This window comes from Panthera pardus, unplaced genomic scaffold (assembly GCF_024362965.1).
Source record: "Panthera pardus isolate Hobbes unplaced genomic scaffold, ASM2436296v1 HiC_scaffold_17, whole genome shotgun sequence".
NCBI classification, from domain to species: domain Eukaryota; kingdom Metazoa; phylum Chordata; class Mammalia; order Carnivora; family Felidae; genus Panthera; species Panthera pardus.
This window is the reverse complement of record NW_026526732.1, coordinates 32,098,863-32,119,366: the sequence shown is the minus strand read 5'-3', so window position 1 is coordinate 32,119,366 and position 20,504 is coordinate 32,098,863. Positions and strand designations below refer to the sequence as shown.

The 20,504-nt window shown below is 39.5% G+C and overlaps 1 protein-coding gene across 4 annotated transcripts in view; it reads right to left on the bottom strand.

Moving 5' to 3' along the window:
• LOC109249916 (pantetheinase) overlaps window positions 1–20,159 on the bottom strand; it is an 83,773-nt gene extending 63,614 nt beyond the window's left edge. For 3 of the 4 annotated variants that reach the window (XM_019420552.2, XM_019420550.2, XM_019420554.2), the window contains exon 1: window positions 20,027–20,159. The gene's annotated coding sequence lies outside the window, so the exon portion shown is untranslated. Of the gene's footprint in view, window positions 1–33; window positions 206–20,026 lie in introns of those variants that run through there. The other variant, XM_019420551.2, reaches the window with a different exon arrangement.
• Window positions 20,160–20,504: the final 345 nt, after the last annotated feature.

Sequence of the window (20,504 nt, the reverse complement as noted above, 5' to 3'; positions counted from 1 at the left end):
CCCAATAATGAAATTGAGTCCTAAAGAAATTACCAAGGCAGACAGTTTCTCAACTTTTTAGACAAAGGGGAAGTAAATCTGTGGTGAGGAATTGACAGGACAAAGAAACATAACTTTGGAAACTTCAATGAGTCAGGAATTCTAAACAGAATTTAGGGACTACGGTAGTAAATTAAATAAAAAGTAATAGCCTTTTTGGCTCTAAATGTCCTATCTCTGGTGATAAGAATCTATTTACCTCCAGGCACAGAGAGACTACCTTTTTACACAAGAGATTTGCCCTCTTGTTTTCTCACGACAAGGAGGAGTCAGACTGTTCTTTTTGCATTGGCTGTTTCTTAAGTAATTTTTATTTAAAATAATATGCCAAAGTGGCACACTTTGGAGTGGCCTGCCCTTGGTCTGAACAAAACTTATTTTTTTAAGTTTATTTATTTAAAAAAAATTTTTTTAATTTTTATCTACTTTTGAGAGAGACAGAGACAGAATGTGAGTGGGTTAGGGGCAGAGAGAGAGGGAGACACAGATCTGAAGCAGGATCCAGGCTCTGAGCTGTCAGCACAGAGCCCGATGCGGGGCTCAAACTTACAGGCTGTGAGATCATGACTTGAGCTGAAGTCGGCCGCTCAACTGACTGAGCCACCCAGGCGCCCCTAAGTTTATTTATTTATTTTGAGAGAGAGAGAGAGAGAGAGGAGAGAATGAGCATGAGCAGGGGAGGGACAGAGAATCCTGAGCAGACTCCATAGGGACCAGGGGCTTGAACTCACAAATCGTTAGATCATGACTTGAGTCCACATCAAGAGTTGGACGCTTAACTGACTGAGCCACCCAGGCACCACTTTCCTCCCCAACCCCAACAAATCTTTTAGGTAGAGAGAAATCTTAATTAATACCACCAGACATCCAACCAAACCTGCAAGGATAGAGATGATTACCCGCTGAGAGGGAATATGTAACATCCCACTGCCTGGTGTTGGAATAAGACCTCCAGCATCTGGGGTTTCCCTGACAGCAACCCAGGTAGCAAACCCCAAAAGGAACTCAGCAGCACATCTTGCCCAGCCCAAGTGGAAAGAGCCAGAAACAGGAGAAAGGAGAGGAGAACAAAGACCGAATGGGGTGGGTACTGCCTGTTGCATTTCTCTATGTACCCAATACCCAGCACAATACCTGGTACACAAAAGACCTAACAAATGTGCCATTTAAGGGATCACCCCAGGACTGCCACCAGCTTTCGATAGAACTTTGGATAATTTACTTCCCTCATTGGTTATCTGTTCAGTTGTTGCAGCTAATCCAGTTGTTCCGGATGATCTAAGGGAGGTCAATGCAAGAGAACCATGATTTAATCATGAGTGCCTATGTAATGAAGGGGTTTGGAGAGCTTTGGGGTTGACGAACACATGGAAGTATGGGGAGAGCAGCACGCTTGGAGAGGGGATGGAAACTCTGTGCCCCTTCCCCATACCTTGCCCTGTGCATCCTTTCCATGTATCCTTTTTAATGAAACTAATATTAAAAAGAAAGCCACAGGCCCCAAAATGGCATCACTTAGGGCCCCAAGTCAGTAAACCAAGACTTAATACCTAACCTGTATATAATTGCAACACCCCAAGGATGTGACCATTCACCAGCCAACACGGAATTTCCTGGTCAATTCTAGAAAATTTACTGATAGGCCCCTACCACTACCCTTAGGAAGACAACCTTGCCTAAACAATGCATTCCTTGGTAATAAATTCCTTTTTTCTTTCTTTTTTTTTTATGCTTTCTCTCTCCCTTCAAAAACTGTTACCTGCAAGACCCCCAAGACCTGACCCTCACTCCCCACTTGCTTGTACTCACCAACCTTTGTCCCACATCTTTCCGTAAGCTCTTCTTTCCAGCTTATCTCCTAACTCAGACAAATAAAAACCAAAAGCACTCCTCAGGCCCTGACAAGACCTCCAGCCAGCCCAGACCAACAAGACCAGTTTGAGCTTAACTTCTGACTTGCACTTGCACAGGAGGACCATAGAGTGACCTCCAGAATGACCAAAAACTACCTTTACCTCATTATAATACTAAAATCTCTGCCCAAGGAAGAGCACAGACCTCATTGACATAACACACAATGCACGTATAGGCATGTTTCTCTAAGGCATGTGCATGACCTTATGACTACCTCTACATACAAAGGGGAGGCTTCCTAATCTAAATATTCACCCTGAATCTAAGTAAAGAGAATCCATTCACCCTTGCTTGGAGAGTCACTGCATTGGAAGCCATTCCCTGTAATGTCCTTATTTGCTGCAAATAAATCTTTCTTTGTGTGCCAACTCAACCCAGTTCAATTTCTGACTCACCAAGGAGCAAACTTAACGTTGGTTCAGTTACAAAACCTGCCTCTTGTTTAGCTCAAGGGAGCTCCCGTCTATTTGCTAGATGGAATGCTGCCTGATTCATGAATCATTTAATAAAGCTAGTTAGATCTTCAAATATACTCAGCTGAATTGTTTTGTTTTGTTTTGTTTTGTTTTAACAGATTTGGGGGCACTGTCAGGATCTGAAGCACAATTCTGACTGTATTTGGGAGCAATGAGAAACACAGGTATAATGCTCTGTGAACACTTCTGAGTTCACTGTCTTGCTTCTTCTGAGGGCCATTGGTAAGTCCCTCTCAGTTAAGCTCTGCTGTTTTTGCATTCGAGCTCCTGACCTAATTGGCTTTCCAGTCCATGGTCAACAGGTCGGTCTAGACAGATAGGAAGCTTTAATGGAGTGCCAGTCCTAAGCCCTTTGATCAGTCTGCAATTCCACATTGGGATTCCTTCTTAACTTCCACACTGAAGTCCCCATTTACTGGGGTTTCCCGGTTTAGTCCTTTCCCCAGTTCCCGTCTGCAGTCTCCATAATGAATTCTGCTGGCTTAGTCCACAGTGGGAATTGCTAGTGGTGGGCACAGCCTTCCCTTGGCCAGTCCACAGTGACAACTTTTGTTTACCGCTGGTGCATTAAGGTGCCCATGTTTGTTTGTCTTGTGTCCTGTGAACAAACACTTAGCTAATGGGATTCTTAAAATCAGAAGAGTCAAGCATGTCACCTTCTGGAACACCCGCTTATTTTATGTCTAAAAACTATGGTGCTGGGGGCTGTGATTATCTACAGAAATGGTAAAACTTTAATCAAAACAACATAGAATTATGATGGCCATGATGCAGAACGTTTCAATTAGGTAAGGCCATCTAAGGAGTACACTTGAAAGTAAAGGTTCTCAAAGTAAACAGAATGGGATACCTGTTTTAATTGGCAAGCAGACGCCTGCAAAAAGTTTCAAAATTTCAAAATAGTTTCATTGGAAGATCCACTGCAAAAGGATAATGAAAAATTAAATTTAGATGAGCTACCTGCCGGGGCCAAGGGCAGGCTGCCCCAAGATGGGCCACTTTGGCATGAACATTATTTTGAGTTAAAAGCAAAAGACCCAACAGATTCAGGAAAACTCTTTATCTCCTCCTCCACTGCCTGCATCAGGAAAACAGGTATTAACAGAGATTTCTCTCTACCTAATAAATCTATCAGCACAATAGGCAAGCATGGTTTTCCAAACATGTCCTCAGCTTCCTGCTGATGATCTTTCTTCCCTTTGTATCTTTAGGAATTTCATGCCTGTGTGGATTCCCTGTATGTATGAAATTAAATTTGATTTTCTCCTGTCATTCGTCTCATATCCATTTGATTCTTAGTCCAGCTAGAAGGACCTTGAATAGCAGAGGAAATTCTTCCTCCTCAACACATCTTTGTAAGTACAGTAAAATCTTGGTTTCTGAGCATAATTCATTCAGGGAATACGCTTGTAATCCAACGCGTGAGTATATCAAAGCGAATTTCCCCATAAGAAGTAATGGAAACTCAGATGATTTTTTCCACAACCCAAAAATATTCATATAAAAATAATTACAATTCTGTAATATAATACAAAATAATAAAATACAAAATATAAAGAAAAATAAACAAATTAACCTGCACTTACCTTTGAAAACCCTAGTGACTGGTGTGAGGGAGACAAGAGAGAAGAGGGTTATTGTATAGGATGATTTTCACTTTCACTGGATGTTGACTACAGTACAGTGTCATATACTGTATTTAATGTAACTGGCAATAAGGCAGCAGAGGAAAGGGTCTATATCTGCAAGCAGCCTGACCTAGAATGAAGCAAAGCGTTCCTAAGCTTACTCTTGTATGGAAAAGTAGAGGACTGCCCATAGTTGCTATGAAGTGATAAAAAACACACTAGTGCCAGTTATGGGCACTTTCTAATGTTCTGAAAAACCACTGATTTCTGCCAAACACCGTGGCCTGAGACTGAGCATCCAAGCATGGGAGACCATCACCCACAATCGCACAGTGAGAGAGAGAGAGAGAGAGAGAGAGAGAAGAACCATTGGCTCACTTATGATCATGTGGCATTCAGCATCATGTGCTACTCATATTGTAAGACAGTTCTCTTTTATCAAGTTAAAATGTAAGATAAAAAGATAATGTAAATGTAAAAATGTAAAAAAAATGTAAAAAAAAGATAAGCAAATATTATCTTGCGGAGCACTCACGAGCAAGTTACTCGCAACACGAGGTTTTACTGTATTGGATTTTAATACTGCTTCTTATAAACTGGACCAGATTCTGATTTCTTCTAGTGTTCTCCAATGCCTGGTTATGACTCTCCAAACTAACATTTTTTTTCTCTCACCTTTCTGACTTGAAATCGTTTAAAAACTAAAACTGCCTTTATTTCTGAAGCTCTACAAATAATATAAACAACTTGGTATAAATTTTAGAGAAATCACCACCATAGCTCATGTATAAACAATCTTCAGGCCTCTTGCTCTGTGGACCGCTCAAAAAGATAGCCTGACGGGCTCCTGGGTGGCTCAGTTGGTTAAGCCTCTGACTTTGACTCAGGTCACGATCACGCTCACACGCTGTCTCTGCCTCTCTCAAAAATAAGTAAACATTAAAAAAATTAAAAAAAAAAAAGATAGCCTGACATATAAAAATCTTCTTGATTGGCTACCCTCAAAACTCAGAAATTGCTCTATAATTTGATACAAACCTTAACCATTGTTTTCTTTTGTTTCCATAAAAATGTCTCTTATTTAATATCTGGTTGTTTATACCAAAGGCCAAACTTTGAGAATATACCTTTATCATGACCTCCTGAAATGAGTTTAACTAAATTGACCTGTTGTCAGGACTAAGAGACTGGTTTGAAAATATGAAATCATCTACCAACTCAATTTATTAATGTGTGAAACTTCAGGGAAGTTTCAGACAAAGGGACTGTAGGGCAAAAGGGAGGCTGTCCCAAGAAGGGCCATTTTGGCATGAAGGTTACTTTGAGCTAAAGACACATCCAAATTGAAAGTGAGATGATACAGCACCACCTATCATGCTAATGGACATCAACAGAAAGCTGGAGTAGCCATACCATACTTATATCAGACAAACTATATTTTAAACAGAACTGTAGCAAGAGATAAAGTCACTATATCATAATAAATGGGTCTATCCAACAAGATCTAACAATTGTAAATATATGTGCCCCCCATGTGGTGACACCCAAATATATAAATCACCTAATCACAAACATAAAGAAATTCATTGATAACGATACAATAATAGTAAGAGACTTTAACACCCCACTTACAACAAAGGACAGATCATCTTAAAAGAAAATCAACAAGGGAACAATGGCTTTGAATGCCACATTGAATCAGATGGACTTATAATTATATTCAAAACATTTCACCCTCAAGCAGCAGAATACACATCCTTTTTGAGTGAACATGGAGCATTCTCCAGAATAGATCACATACAGACTCACAAATCAGGCCTCAGCAAGTACAAAAAGATTGAAGTCATACCATGCATATTTTCAGACCACAATGCTATGAAACATGAAATCAAACACAAGAAAAAATTTGGAAAGACCACAAATACATGGAGGTTAAAGAACATCTTACCAAATAATGAATGGGTTAACCAGAAAATTGAAGAAAAAATAAAAAAAAAACACATAGAAGCAAATGAAAATGAAAATATAACAGTTCAGAACCTTTCAGATGCAGCAAAGGAGGTCACAAAAGAGAACTATATAGCAAATGCTAACTGAAATAAGTCAGTCAGAGGAAGACAAATAGTATGTCATTTCGTCATGTGGAATTTAAGAAACAAAACAAACCAACAAAGAAAAAAAAAAGAGACAAAAAAAAAAAAAGACTCATAAATACAGAGAACAAACTTATGGTTACCAGAGGGGAGATCTGTGGGGAGATGGGTGAAAAAGATAAAGGGGATTGAGAGTACACTTATCACGATGAGCACTGAGTAATGTATATACAATTGTTGAATCACTATACTCTACACATGGAACAAATATAACACTGTATGCTAATTATACTGGGATTAAAAAAACAACAAAGCTATGTATCCAGAGGGAAAGAAAAAAAAAAAAGAGGATAATGTAGTAGGATAGATGGATTAACCTATAAAGTCATTTAATTTATAACCCAGTTCTTTGAGGAATTAAAAACAACATTCTTATAAATCTTTTACAAAACAAAAGTCAGTCTACAGGCTATTCAAATTCGCCTATTCTTTTACCAATCCCAAAACTTCTCTTCTTTACCTGAAAAACCCTGTAAATCATTGGCCTTAGAAAACCAAAGTCCTTCTTGGGAGAACTCCCTTTTTTTCTCTTCCCCTTAAAGTTACACATCTTATCATGTCTTTGCAATGTAAATATAGCCCCAAACTACCTGAGACTGAAGGGGAAAAAAAGAAAGAAAAAGAGTCTTTTTTAAAATAAACTGCCAGGGCCCCTGGGTGGCTCAGTTGGTTAAGCGTCCGACTCTTGATTTCGACTCAGGTCATGACCTCACGGTTTGTGAATTGGAGCCCCATGTCAGAATACGACATGTGTATGTCTCACAGAATGTGGGAATGTGTGGCCTGCTTGGGATTCTTTCTCTCTCCCTCTCAAAAAATAAATAAATAAATAAATAAATAAAAGTAACTGCTAAAAGGGCTCTTGTGCCCAGACCCCAACACAACTTTCTTAAGATTAATTTAGGAACAAATACAAATGTTAAAAATCTCCACAAATATTTGTAGCAAAATTAATTTTCAAAAGAGCTCTATTTAGTTGGTTTGAAGACCAGTGCTAATAAGGACTGACCATTCTAAACCTCCAAAAAAGATAGAAACTAACCCAAGTGTTTTTTTTCAAGTTCATGTGATCCAGGAAAATATTCGATATGAAAGCTGGTTTAAGGTTGTTGGTTTGATTAAAATAAACATGTCTTCAGAGCTATCAGCAAAATAAAATTAAAACTTTTATTCTGCCTGGGTTTACTTAAAGTCCTATAAATCAGTATTATCTCTGTTACAGAATATTAAAAAAAAAAAATAGCTTGGAGGAGCGCCTGGGTGGCTCAGTTGGGTGGGCATCAGACTCTTGGTTTCAGCTTAGGTCATGATCCCAGGGTCATGGAATCAAGCCCCGTGTCAGGCTCCATGTTGAGGATGCAGCCTACTTAAGATTATCTCTCTCACTCTCCCTCCGCCCTTCTCCCCGATTGTGCTCTCTCTCTCTCTCAAAGAATAAAAAATAAAATAAAATAATTAACAAAAAAGAAAAATTACTTGGAAGACAGACTTTGATGTATCACAAAGTTTTTATGAGTAACCTAAGCATAAATTGTTGAGAACAAGTAAATTGAATAAGCATAACTAAAATAAAAAAAATAAATAAACTAAACTTTTAAATAATTTTCCTAAATCTTACTGGTCACCTAGAACCTTGAAAAGTTGCTGAGTTAGGTTAAACGATGAGTTCAGTTAAATTTGTTAAATATCGGGGCGCCTGGGTAGCTCAGTCCAAAAAGTGTCTGACTCTTGATCTCACCTCAGGTCTTGATCTCGGGGTCACGAGTTCAAGCTCCGCACTGAGCTCCATGCTGGGTATGGAGAATACATACATACATACATACATACATACATACATAAATTCATTAAATATCTAGATCACTTCCAAATAAAACAAGATACTAAAACATTAATTACTAAATGTAGGTTTATGTATTTTTGACTTCTAGTTACAGAGAAACTGAAAGATGTCCTGATCTGTTCATGCTCCACTGGAAAATTTAAAAAGGCATATGCTTCTAAAAATTATGAAATATATTCATAAATGTGCAAATCTGAAGAACTGTGCTAAGACAGACAGTTCACAATCACTACTTAATGTTCACTAGAAATGAAGGTTTCTAAGACTTCAAAATTCTAATGAATGTAATGTATTAGACCACCGGAAATAATAAGGGAAAAAGCTTTGTATGCAAAGAAAATAAGATGGATGTTTTCAGTGAAAAAAAATTATGAGATACAGAGATGCATTCTTGTTGAGGGAAAATAAAGTAATTTTGTCCTAAAGTGAGGCTGGTTATTTAAAGAGGGAAAACCTAGGACAAATCTGAGTTAAAGAAAGAAAATTATAGAAGGTTTATAGAAAAAAAAAGGAATTTGGAAAGAACTTTCAATATGTGATCAAGTTGGCTTCCGTGACAAGCCTGCAGCAACAGAATCTATAATGATTATAGCACAGCTGGATGAGGTCCATTCTGCTTCTGCAAAAATGGTTTCTCATTGCCAGGCTGTTGTCATCCTGATATCCGTATAACATGGCAACAGTCTGCCCCTGAATCAGAGAAATTGAGGTGGGTAGACAATGGCTGTAAATTAAATGGCTGTAAATAGTTGGGGCCATCGGAAACCCAAGATGGTTGCTTCGTTTTTGCCAGGTCCTTGACAAACCCCTTCTTTTGATTTTTGTGTTCCTTCAACCACTGTAGTGCATTTAAGATGACTCAAATTATACATAGACATTAGTGGGAAAGCCTCTCTAAAATTGCAAAAACAGTCTACCAAAATGTCTAACGTGTCAGACCCATAATCCTGAAAAAAACTGATTTTTGTCTACAGTGTCCTCAGACCATCTCCTTGTAGACTCTTTGAACCCCTACCTACAGCTAGACTTCATTCAATGGCCACTTAGTAGGGGTTACCAATATGTCCTTGTTATTGTATGCATGTTTCCCAGATGAGTCGAAGCTCTCATGGGATGGGGGTGGGATGCTGCTGAAAACTGTGTTTCCCACTTTGAGTATACTTTCTTTAATCTCCAGTGATCAAGGCACCCCCTTCACTGGGTGAAGCATCTGAGCCTTAATGAAAACCTTGCAAACTTCTTGAATTCTATCAATATATAACCTTTTGCTGATTCCTTGCTGTCTCATGCTATTATGGCCACTACTACTGTAAGTCTCTAATGCCTTATGCTCAAGCCTGTCATCAACAGGGTAAAGAAGCCTTCCTGGGTCCCAATTCAAAGGATCCCGTTGGTCCCAGTTTAGAGCCCCGTGATTGGGTATTCTGAATATGTCATCAGAGCAAGACCTCCGGCCCCGTTAGAAAGAAGCTTACCAGGTGTTCCTGACCACTGACACGGCTACAAAACTAGAAGGTGTAGAGCCTTAGGTACATATTGCACAGGTGAAGAAGACTCAATCTGACCCCTGGTCCTGGAGACACTAGAGAGCTCTGAATCAAAGTGACAGGGAAGAGAAGTAGCTGAGGGAGACTGTTTCCACCCAAGATGCCAGATAGACTTCCTCCTTTAATTGAACATGAAACCCCTTGTCCTTCTTCACTCTTCTTCACTTCTTCCCCTTCCTTCCCTCTGGAATTGGCTGGGAAAAATAACCCCCTCATCTTTATCTCCCAGGCCATTTCTGAGATGGGTGACCTCTGGAATTGAGAACAACAACCTTTTATTTCAGGCTAGGAAGCTGAAATCTAAATGACCCCCTACATCTCGTTGGTTGACTCCCCTGAATTTATATCATCAAGTTAGAAAAGGCCTACCAGGAGGCTCTCGTGATTCGGGACTCACTCCTTTGGCAGGTTCCGACTTCTCTGGCAAGGGATAAATATAAATGAGGCTGTGATCAGCAGCTCCTCTTTAATTCTTGAAATTGTTGCAGAATCCACTGCGAAAGCAATAGCTTCCCAACAAAGATCCTTAGACGGTCTGGCTAAAGTTGTTCTTGATAACAGGATAGCCCTTGATCATCTGTTGGCTGAGCAAGGAGGTGTCTGCTGTAACCAATTTCTCCTGCTATACCTGGATTAACACTTCTGCAGAAGTTAAAACTCCGTTACATAAGGTCACAAAGCGATCCATTTGGATTAAAAAGGTGACTCCTTCTGTGAGGTCTTTTTATTTGGTTTTGATTAGATTGGGCCTAGGGGACTGATGAGGAACACAAAGGCAAGAGAAATGTAGATAAAGTTAAATTTCCTCACAACCTGCAGCCCACTGATAAATACTTGAGACCTGCAGAGTGTGACATTCCTTAAGGAACTCACAAACTGCCTTAATGTTAATGCTTTGCTAGAGACGAAAAGCAACCTTAGCTTGACAATAGCCAGATCTCCAGGATCCTAGAAGGTTTCTTTAACATCCAGAAATACTTTTAGAGACTTCCATTATCTCTACCACCCCAACTCCAAAATATATAATCAGTCATGCCTCACAACCCCAGTGCAGCTCTTTCAATACCCACAGGTCCTGTCCCTGCGCTTTAACGAAAGCACCTTTTTATGCCAGATATTTATCCAGATATTTGATGCCCTCTCTTCATTCCTATTCTTATACAAAGCTGTCTTTCTTGGGCACAGGACAGTCACCTAAGTCACTAAGATGGTTGCCAATCTTAAGACTCCAATATCAGTTTTCCTCCTCATTGGTCACTGCAATCCCCTCCACATCTCTAGTCTAGTCACTTCTGGCCAAAAGACCTCTGCTTAAAGCCAGCTGAAACCAGTACGCAACTGAATTTAAAACCGTTGCAACCAGGGAGTGTTACGTGGGGAAGTCAGTTTTAAAGACTACATGTGTCGGAATGTCGCTTAGACCGTGATGGATTTCCACTTTATTATTCCTCATCAATGTCCCCTACTGAGTACTTAAGTTGTAATATTAGGTACTTCTGCTCTTGCAAATTCTTAGCATCTCCATGGGTTAAAATGGCAGTCTGCCTTTGGTCCATCTACTGGCACCTATTGTGTCCCGGAAAAAAAAAAAAATAGGGAAGCAAAGAGACGTCAACATCACTTCAGTAAACAAGCTGGTGTTCGAAACAGCTTTTCGAGGGATGCCTCTGGTTGCTTTGAACACCAGGAACCCTCGACATTATTCTGAATGGGATGCAACCCAGGAACCAGGGGAGGGGAGGCAATTATGGTAACAAACTTACGCACTTTTATAGGAACATAAGATTTCCCTCTTTTTTTTTTCTTTTAAGGTTTACTCTTGACATATTGGATAATGATTGTGTAAATAGGCCCCCTCCTCCTAACAAACCTGGGCTACTGGAGGAATCACCGGCCAGTTCAAACAAGGAGAACATTGGCTCTGTTATTATCCCTCCTCCTTACAAACCCTAAAGACTCTCCTGCTCCCAGCCTGGCTGGACATAACAGGAGCAGAATCCCCCATCTTCCAGGAGCTTCTCCTACATCTGGACTATATCCCCTTAGGGACGTTGTTCATGGAGAAATGGGCACTATTAGAACCCGCATCCCATTCTTCATGGAAGACTTGACTCATACAAAACAATTAGGATGATATTCTGAAAACTCTTCTCAATTTATTGAGGGTTTTCAACAAGTTTCTATTATGTTTCACTTGACCTGGCAAGATTGACATATATATATCAATATATAATGTGATATATATATATATATATATCACATTAACTCATGGCTGCACCCCTCAGGAAAAGAACCTTCTGGGCAAGAGCTCAACAATTTGCTGATGAGCTAGCACCCAGAGATAAAGATCATTATGTAGTAGGGTAATGCTGGCCCAAATACCAAACCACATTGGAATTACCAGGAGGGTAGGATGAGAAGGAAAACATGAGACCATATGATCACTTGTTCAATAGTAGGAATGAAAAAAGGATTCTCTAAACCTGTAAACTTTGCTAAAATTCAGAAAATTACTCCAGGAGCTGATGAAAATCCAGCTCTATTTCGGGGTCATTTGGAGAAGCCATACTTAAATATATAAATCTGGACCCAACCTCACCTGAGTGAACAACTACATTGAACGTACATTTTATAAAAAATCAGTTGGCACCTGACATCTGTCAAAAATTGACTAAAGTGGCTTTAGGGCCTCAAACCCCCACCCAGTGTCTACTAGAGGTACCTCCTGGAGTTTTTTGTTTTAATTTTGTTTGTTTGTTCGTTTTGCTTTCGTTTTTTTGTTTGTTTGTTTTAGTTTTCCGGGGGGGGAAGGGTAAATTTTATTTTTTTATTTTTTTCTCCAATTTTTTAAAAAAAATCTACTTAGTTAACATGTAGTGTGATATTGGTTTCAGGAGTAGAATTTAGTGATTCATCACTTACATATAACACCCAGTGCTCAACAAGACAAGCGCCTTCCTTAATGCCCATCCCCCCTTTAGCCCATCCCCCACCCACATCCCTCCAACCACCCTCAGTTTGTTCTCTATTCGAAGAGTCTCTTTTGGTTTGTTTCCCTGATGGACTTATTTCCCTTAGCATAATACACTCTAGCTGCATCCACATTACAGCAAATGGCAAGATTTCCTTCTTTTTGATAGCTGAGTAATATTTCATTATATATGTATATACCACATCTTCTTTATTCATTCATCACTCAATGGACATTTGGGTTCTTTCCATAGTTTGCTTATTCTTGCTAATGATGCTATAAAAATCAGGGTGCATGTAACCCTTCAAATCTGTATTTTTGTACCCTTTGGATAAACACTTAGTAGTGCAATTGCTGGATGGTAAAGTAGTTCTATTTTTACTTTCTTGAGGGATGTCATACTGTTTTCCAGAGTGGCTGCCCCAGTTTGCACTCCCACCAACAGTGCAAGAGAGTTCCCCTTTCTCTGCATCCTCGCCAACACCTGTTGTTTCTTGGGTTGTTAAGTTTAGCCATTCTGACAGGTGTGAGGTGGTATCTCATCAGGGTGGTTTTGATTTGCATTTCCCTGATGATAAGTGGCGTTGAGCATCTTTTTATGTGCCTGTTAGCCATCTGGATGTCTTCTTTGGAAAAGTGTCTATTCATGTCTTCTTCCCATTTCTTAATTGGATTATTTGGTTTTTGGCTATTGAGTTTGATAAGTCCTTTATAGATTTTGGATACAAACCCTTTATCGGATATGTCATTTGCAAATATCTTCTCCCATTCCATAGGCTGCCTTTCAGTTTTGTTGATTGTCTCCTTCACTCTGCAGAGGCTTTTTATCTTGATGAAGTCCCAGTAGTTCACGTCTGCTTTTGTTTCCCTTTGTCTCTGGAGACATGTCTAGTAAGAAGTTGCTATGGCCAAGGTCAAAGAGGTTGCTGCCTATGTTCTCCTCTAGGATTTTGATGGTTTCCTGTCTCACATTTAGGTCTTTCATCCATTTTAAACTTATTTTTGTGTATAGTGTAAGAAAATGGCCCAGTTTCATTCTTCTGCATGTTGCTATCTAGTTTTCCCAACACCACTTGTTGAAGAGACTGTCATTCTTCCATTGGATATTCCTGTTTTGTCAAAGATTAGTTGATCATATAGCTGTAGGTCCATTTCTGGGTTTTGTATTCTGTTCCATTGATCTATGTGTCTGTTTTTGTGCCAGTACCATACTATCTTGATGATTACAGCTATGTTATATAGCTTGAAGTCCAGAATCATGATGCCTCCAACTTTGCTTTGTCTGGTTTTGGAATCAAATAAAGTTGGCCTCTTATAATGAGGTTGGAACAAAGGTTTTCCTTCCATTTCTATTTTTTGGAACAGTTTAAGAAAAATTAACTCTTCTTAAAATGTCCGGTAGAATTCTCCTAGGAAACCATCTGGCCTTGAACTTTTGTTTCTTGGGAGATTTTTGATTACTCATTCACTTTCATTTCTGGTAACGGATCTGTTCTATTTAGAATAAATAGAATAAATAGAATAAACTTTCTATTTATTCCTGTTTGGGAAATTTGTATGTTTCTTGGAATTTATCCATTTCTTCCAGATTGCTCAATTTGTTGGCACATAACTTTTCATAATATTTTGTTATAATTGTGTGTATTTCTGTGGTGTTGGTTGTGATCTCTCCTCTTTCATTCATGATTTTATTTATTTGGGTCCTTCCTCTTTTCTTTTTGATAGTCTGGCTAGGGGGTTATCAATTTTGTTAACTCTTTCAAAGAACCAGTTCCTAGTTTTGCTGATTTGTTCTACTGGGCTTTTTGTTGTTGTTTTTGTTTCTATATCATTTATTTCCACTCTAATCTTTATTAGTTCCTTTCTGCTGAGTTTCCTCAGCATTCCTTTTTGCTGTTCCTTTTCTAGCTCCTAGGTGTAAGGTTAAGCTGTGTATATGAGAATTTTCTTGCTTCTTGAGGTAGGACTACTGGAATTTTTAATAATAGCAGTATGGTTTTAAGACAAGAAAAGGACTGAAGAGCTAAATTGCAGGGACAAATACAGGCTCAAATATTGGCTGCCACTATCACAGATTCGCCACAATGCCAGACTAACCAGGAGCCAAAGTAAAAGCAGGTATCAGACAAAGGACAAGGTAAGATCCCATGCTAGAGGTGTGGCCATCAGATACTGGAGCAAGGTAGAGAAAGCTAATCATACTTCAGTTTTTAAAAATATTTATTTATTTATTTTTATTTTTATTTTTATTTTTTAAGAGAGAGAAAGAGAGAGCATGAGCAGGGGTGGTGCAGAATGAAAGAGGTTGAGAGAGAGAATCCCAAGCAGGCTCCATGCTGTCAGTGCAGAGCTGATAGGGAGCTCGATCTTGCAAACCTTGAGACATGACCGGAGGCGAAATCAAGAGTCAGATGCTCAACCAACAAAGCCCCTCAGGTGCCCCAAGCTAATCATACTTGAAAACAACACCTTACTAAACTTAGTCTGGAGATCCAAGAAAATTGGGTTACTTTCTTACCAATAGGACATCTCAGAATGAGGACTGCTCCAAAACAACTTATAGGACTAAGCTATTTTGAGTTTTTATATGGAAAACCATTTTACAGTGGACCTGTTATTAGATAAAGATTATAATACTTTATTAAATTACTCACTTGAAGCCAGGTTAATTCATAAATTACTTCATATACCAAACGTATGCTCCCCAAATCTAATTTAACTATAACTGAAAGCTTACCCCATGCAAGCCCTGGAGGCATGGTTTATTTAAAATATTGGAAGTCAAATATAGTAGAGGGCTTAAACCCCAAGTCCATATCAGGCCATATTATGTACTCCCACTGCAATAAAATTAAAGGGACACTCTTCCTGAACTCACATATCTAGAATAAAACCAGTAACTCCTTCATAGGAAACAATGAACAAACTAATGTGACTTCTTACTCTTGTGGACCTGTAGAAGATGTCAAATGACGATGTAGGTTGTATAATTTCTTTTCATTCTCTGTGCACCCATTTTAATAGACAATTCCTTTCTACAATGGGCACAACATTATACTGGACTTCAGAATCAAATAGATTGTTGGATATGTGGAGTTTTGCCCATGTCACGTATGTCTGGGTTACCCTGATGTGTTTCTCCTTTACAAGGCACTGCTTAGTACTGCTTATGCACTTATGTTTTAGAATAATACATAATCCTAACACTAGCATGTATTGTGATAATTCTATCATTAGACATAATGTTTCTTCTTGGCCCATGATCAGTATGACTTGGAACTTTCCAGGTCATAACCAGACTTTTTCATACCCTCCAACTACTAAGGTTTTAATTGAATTCACAAGCCCACTAGTTAATGCCCATCAAGGAGTGCCTAGATCATAAAACTCTACTTATCAATTTACCCAGGACAATATATATACCAAATCTGGGATTAATATTTATGGCTCACACCCCTTCATTGGACAACTCAGTCAAAAGGCATTTTTACACTGGAAACAAAGAAACCATATATATGATACCTGGACAAACAGCACATGACATTTGGGCTGGCTATCTCTAGAAATCTGTTCTCAAACCATTGTATTCCAGACTACTGATTGGTTTACTTCTGATTGGTTTGCTACTGATTGGACAGGGTAGCCCAGAATTGGATGGGTAGCTCCAAACGGGATCCAATGGTTATGTGGATCTAACCTATGGCCCTGGCTTCCTCCAGGATGGATAATAGGTCATTGCCCCTTGAGTCTTGCTTGGGCTTATGGGTGTATTATCAAAACCATGACAACCCTGACTAATCTTCCAAATTTAAAACAACAATGGACACGATCAATACTTCACCGATATGATCACTTAATGTCCATCTTTGTTCCATCAATGGGACTAGAGAATGTCATTTGGCATATGGAAGCCCTTAATCAATAAACTGTAAAAGCACTAAATGACTCACAAAGCAGTATTTCCTTACTCAGTGCTGACATTAAGCAGATATGTAAAGCAGTTCTACAAAATTAAATGACCTTACCTGCTTTAACAGCTGCACAAGTAGTTACCTGTGCCATTATCAAAACGGAATGTAGTGTATATATTCCAGAATATTTAAAAGATATATTCCAGATTATCACAGACACATAACAAGATTGCTAAAAGATATGAATCCCCAAATTGGCACTTTACATCATCCTTCTCTCTCCCTTAATGATTGGTTAAACTCCTGGACGGAAGGAAAATTTCAGTCCAACTACCACAGGTCTCTTTATTAGGCTTCTTTTTCTCATAATAATATTGATCTTAATTTGTGGTCTCTTCCAGTGTCTCCCTGCCTGGTGCCTAAGCTCCTTCACTTCCATGACTTCAAGCTGACAGATGAAAGAGATTCATGTGTGTTGTCTGTCTTGGATTTGACTGCCTCTGCCTTTCGTAACTCCTTTATATAAATTCCCCAACTGACCAATGTTGACCCATAGGTAGGGACATCTCTACATAGGAAAAGGTTACAGAAGACAAGACCTTCCACCTCAGCAATCTCAAAGATTTAAGGGTCAAAATTGTTGGGGGGGGTGTGGAGAGTGGGGGTGGGAAGAGAATAATGAAGAGACCAAAGGCAAAAAAATGCAAATAAAATTTCCTTACAACCTGCAGCCCATTGATAAATACTTGAGACCTGCAGAGTGTGACATTCCTTAAGGAACTCACAAACTGCCTTAATGTTAATGCTTTGCTAGAGACGAAAAGCAACCTTAGCTTGACAATAGCCAGACCTCCGGGATCCTAGAAGTTTTCTTTAACATACAGAAATCCCTGCGTGTTAAACCCCAAAATATATAATCAGTCACACCTCACCATCACAAGTGCAGCTCTTTCTGCCCCTGGGTCCTGTCCCTGGCTTTAATAAAAGCACCTTTTTTGCACCAAAAATGTTTCAAGGTTTCTTTCTTGACTGTTGCGCTCAACGACCCAACAGCAGGGACTATGACTTCAAAGTACACTCCAAACGTCGGGAATTATCCCACTTATAGTAATCATAATAGCCTTCCTGGTACCTGATATTCTTTCAAAATTTTTAAATGCATCAGCAAAGGAACCAAGGATGACTGACTTACAGGGTGCAAACCTAAACTCATAATCCGCAGATATCACAGAGGTAAAGAAAAAAGTCATGACCTGTGAACGCCACACAAAGAATCAACAAAAGCTTCAAGAACTTCAGAGCAGTGGCATTACTGCCTTAAATTTTGATCACATCTCTCAGGTAAGTTGAAAGTCTGATCAAAAGGAGGGGATTGTTAAAAAGAAAATCACAGACCCAAAATGGCATCACTTAGGTTAAGGCCCCAAATCAAGTAGGATGAGGGAGCCTGGGGCAAGCTGAGGGCAAAGTACAGGCTAACAGAAGCCCCTGCCATCACTAGGTGGGATATGAGTGATATTTCTCAGACACCCCTGGCTGCCCAAGAACAGGGGAAAGGAAAGAAAGCAAATGGTTGACTGATAGAGATCACAGTCATGCAGGACAGGAGTCGCCTTCAGTTTACAGATAACTTAGTAAACTGCAAGAAAAAAGCAATCTTATCCGTAGCTTAATCTCCAGAAACCTATAGACTCTGTTTCCTGGAGCCCTACTATCACCCTCATCAAGATGGAAGGGGGTTTAAGTACTTGCCATGATGATGTGGGAAACAAAGGCAAATGAAAAAGTAAATCCCCTTACTGCCTATGGCCCATCGACAAGTCCTTGAAACAGACAGAGTGACCTCCCTCTAGGAGCTCAGCTGCCTCAAGGTCCTGAAAACCTTGCTTCCAAAATACCTTAGAGACTTACTCTATCCCTGACCCCCTCCCAACCTGAAGGTATATAATCAGTTACCCGTCACAACCCCAGTGCAGCTCTTTCTGCCCACGGGCCCTGTCCCTGTGCTTTCATAAAATCACCTTTTTGCACCAAAGATGTCTTCAAGAATTCTTCCTTGGCCATTGGCTCTGGACCAACCCATCATCACCCCAAAACCCCATCAAGTAAACCAAGACTTACTACCTAACCTACTGCAACTGCAACACCCCAAATGTTACCCCATGTAACCTGTAACCAGTCAACATCAAATTTCCTGGTCAATTCTAGACCACTTAGAAGGGCAACTTGGCCTAAACAATGCATTCCTTGCTAATAAATTCCTTTCTTCTCCTTCTCCTTCTTCTTCTTTTTTATTTTATTTTATTTTATTTTATTTTATTTTAGTTTAGTTTATTTCATTTCATTTCATTTTATTTTATTTTACTTTATTTTTCTACTTATTTCTTTTTATGCCCTTTCTCTGCCTTTAAATAGCTTTTTCTTGTTTAGCTCCGGGGAGCTCCCCTCCACTTGCAGTGGGAGGCTGCCTGCCTGACTCATGAATCATTTCCAAAGACAATTAGATCTTCAAATTTACTCGGTTGAATTTTGTTTTTTTTACACTAGTAATCCAGTAAGTAAAATGTTTCTGAGTTCTAGTGAGCCACTAGGGCAAATTAACCAAACCGAAGGAGGGGGTCCTTGGACCCTCCTTTGTATAACCAGTCAGTCAGAAGCACAGGTGACAATCTGGGCTTGACGTCTAAAGTGGGGAGAGGGCAGTTTTGTGGGGCTAAGCCCCTCAACTGTGGGACCCAGCACTGTCTCTAGGTATATAGTATCAGAATTGAGTTGAATTGTAGGACCTCCAGCTGGTGTCAGACAATTGCTTAATGGTGTGGGACCCTCCTCCCCCACCTCAGAATTGGGTGTCAGAATTGTAGGTGGTGATCAGAAGTGGGATCGGAGTCAGAGTTAGAGTATGTTATGTATGATAAAAGATAAGAAATCTGCCTCTGTGTTGCTACTGAATATATATGCCTAGATATTAATATTGTTAAAAAGAAGACAGCAGTTCCAAAACGGAGTCACTTATTCTAAACCCCGCCAAGACTTAATACCTAACCTAACTGGCAGCTTCAGCTTCTCCCAGAAATGTGAACTTTAACCAGACAACCTGAAATTTCCTGGGCTGTACTAGAACTTAATCCTTAAGCTCCCCGTAGGAGAGCCACCTTGAATAAAATAATGCATTGTTTGATAATAATTTTTCTTTTTCCACTCCCTCTCTGCCTTTAAAAACCTTCCTTTTTCTAAACCTCAATGGAGTTTTGTTTTTGTTTTTTCCCCCCTAGATGAAATGCTGCTGGACTCATAAATCACTGAATGAAGCCAATTTGGTCTTTAAATTTACTCAGTTGAATTCTTGTTATTTAATACTTACTGACTAGAACACTTTCAACTTTCTACAGACGTGAATCTGATTGGTACAGTTATTTACATTGTAAGAATGTATATATTTTTGCCACAGAACTTAATAAAACATTTATTTTTTTAACTATCAGTCCTAACCATTGTTCTGTGGCCAAACTGGCTCCCATAAGAAGAAAAAAACATTTTTGCTCACCTGTAGATTATACTCTGCTGACTCAGGAATGCTAGCTGAAGCCAAAAGAAGGATTTCACTCTCCAAAGAAAGAATTTAGATGAGGAAGTCGCTGCTCTGAGGAGTGAGTCTATCAGAGCTCCTCATTTATAAGTCATGGTAAATAAAGTGGGGGGGGGGGGGGGGGAGATAGGAGAGAGACTAAAGAGGTCAAAGAAATAAAAATCATGTGGTATTAAAAGATAAGGATCAAAACAACTTCCAGAGAGACAGCTTGTTTGTTGAGTCATCGTGAGTAGGAGTGGAGAAACTCACAGGATCTGGTGATTCTGTAGTCTCCTCATGCTAGAGAAAGGGGGCAGAGGTCGCTTACATAACATGCATGGGGTGAAGGGTGGTGAGGAGGCTGGGGCCACCAGGTACTAATGCTGTCACCAGACAAATGTCTCGGAAAGAGAGGGAAGAATTCTAGAAAAAGCCAGCACAAGACCATCAGGAC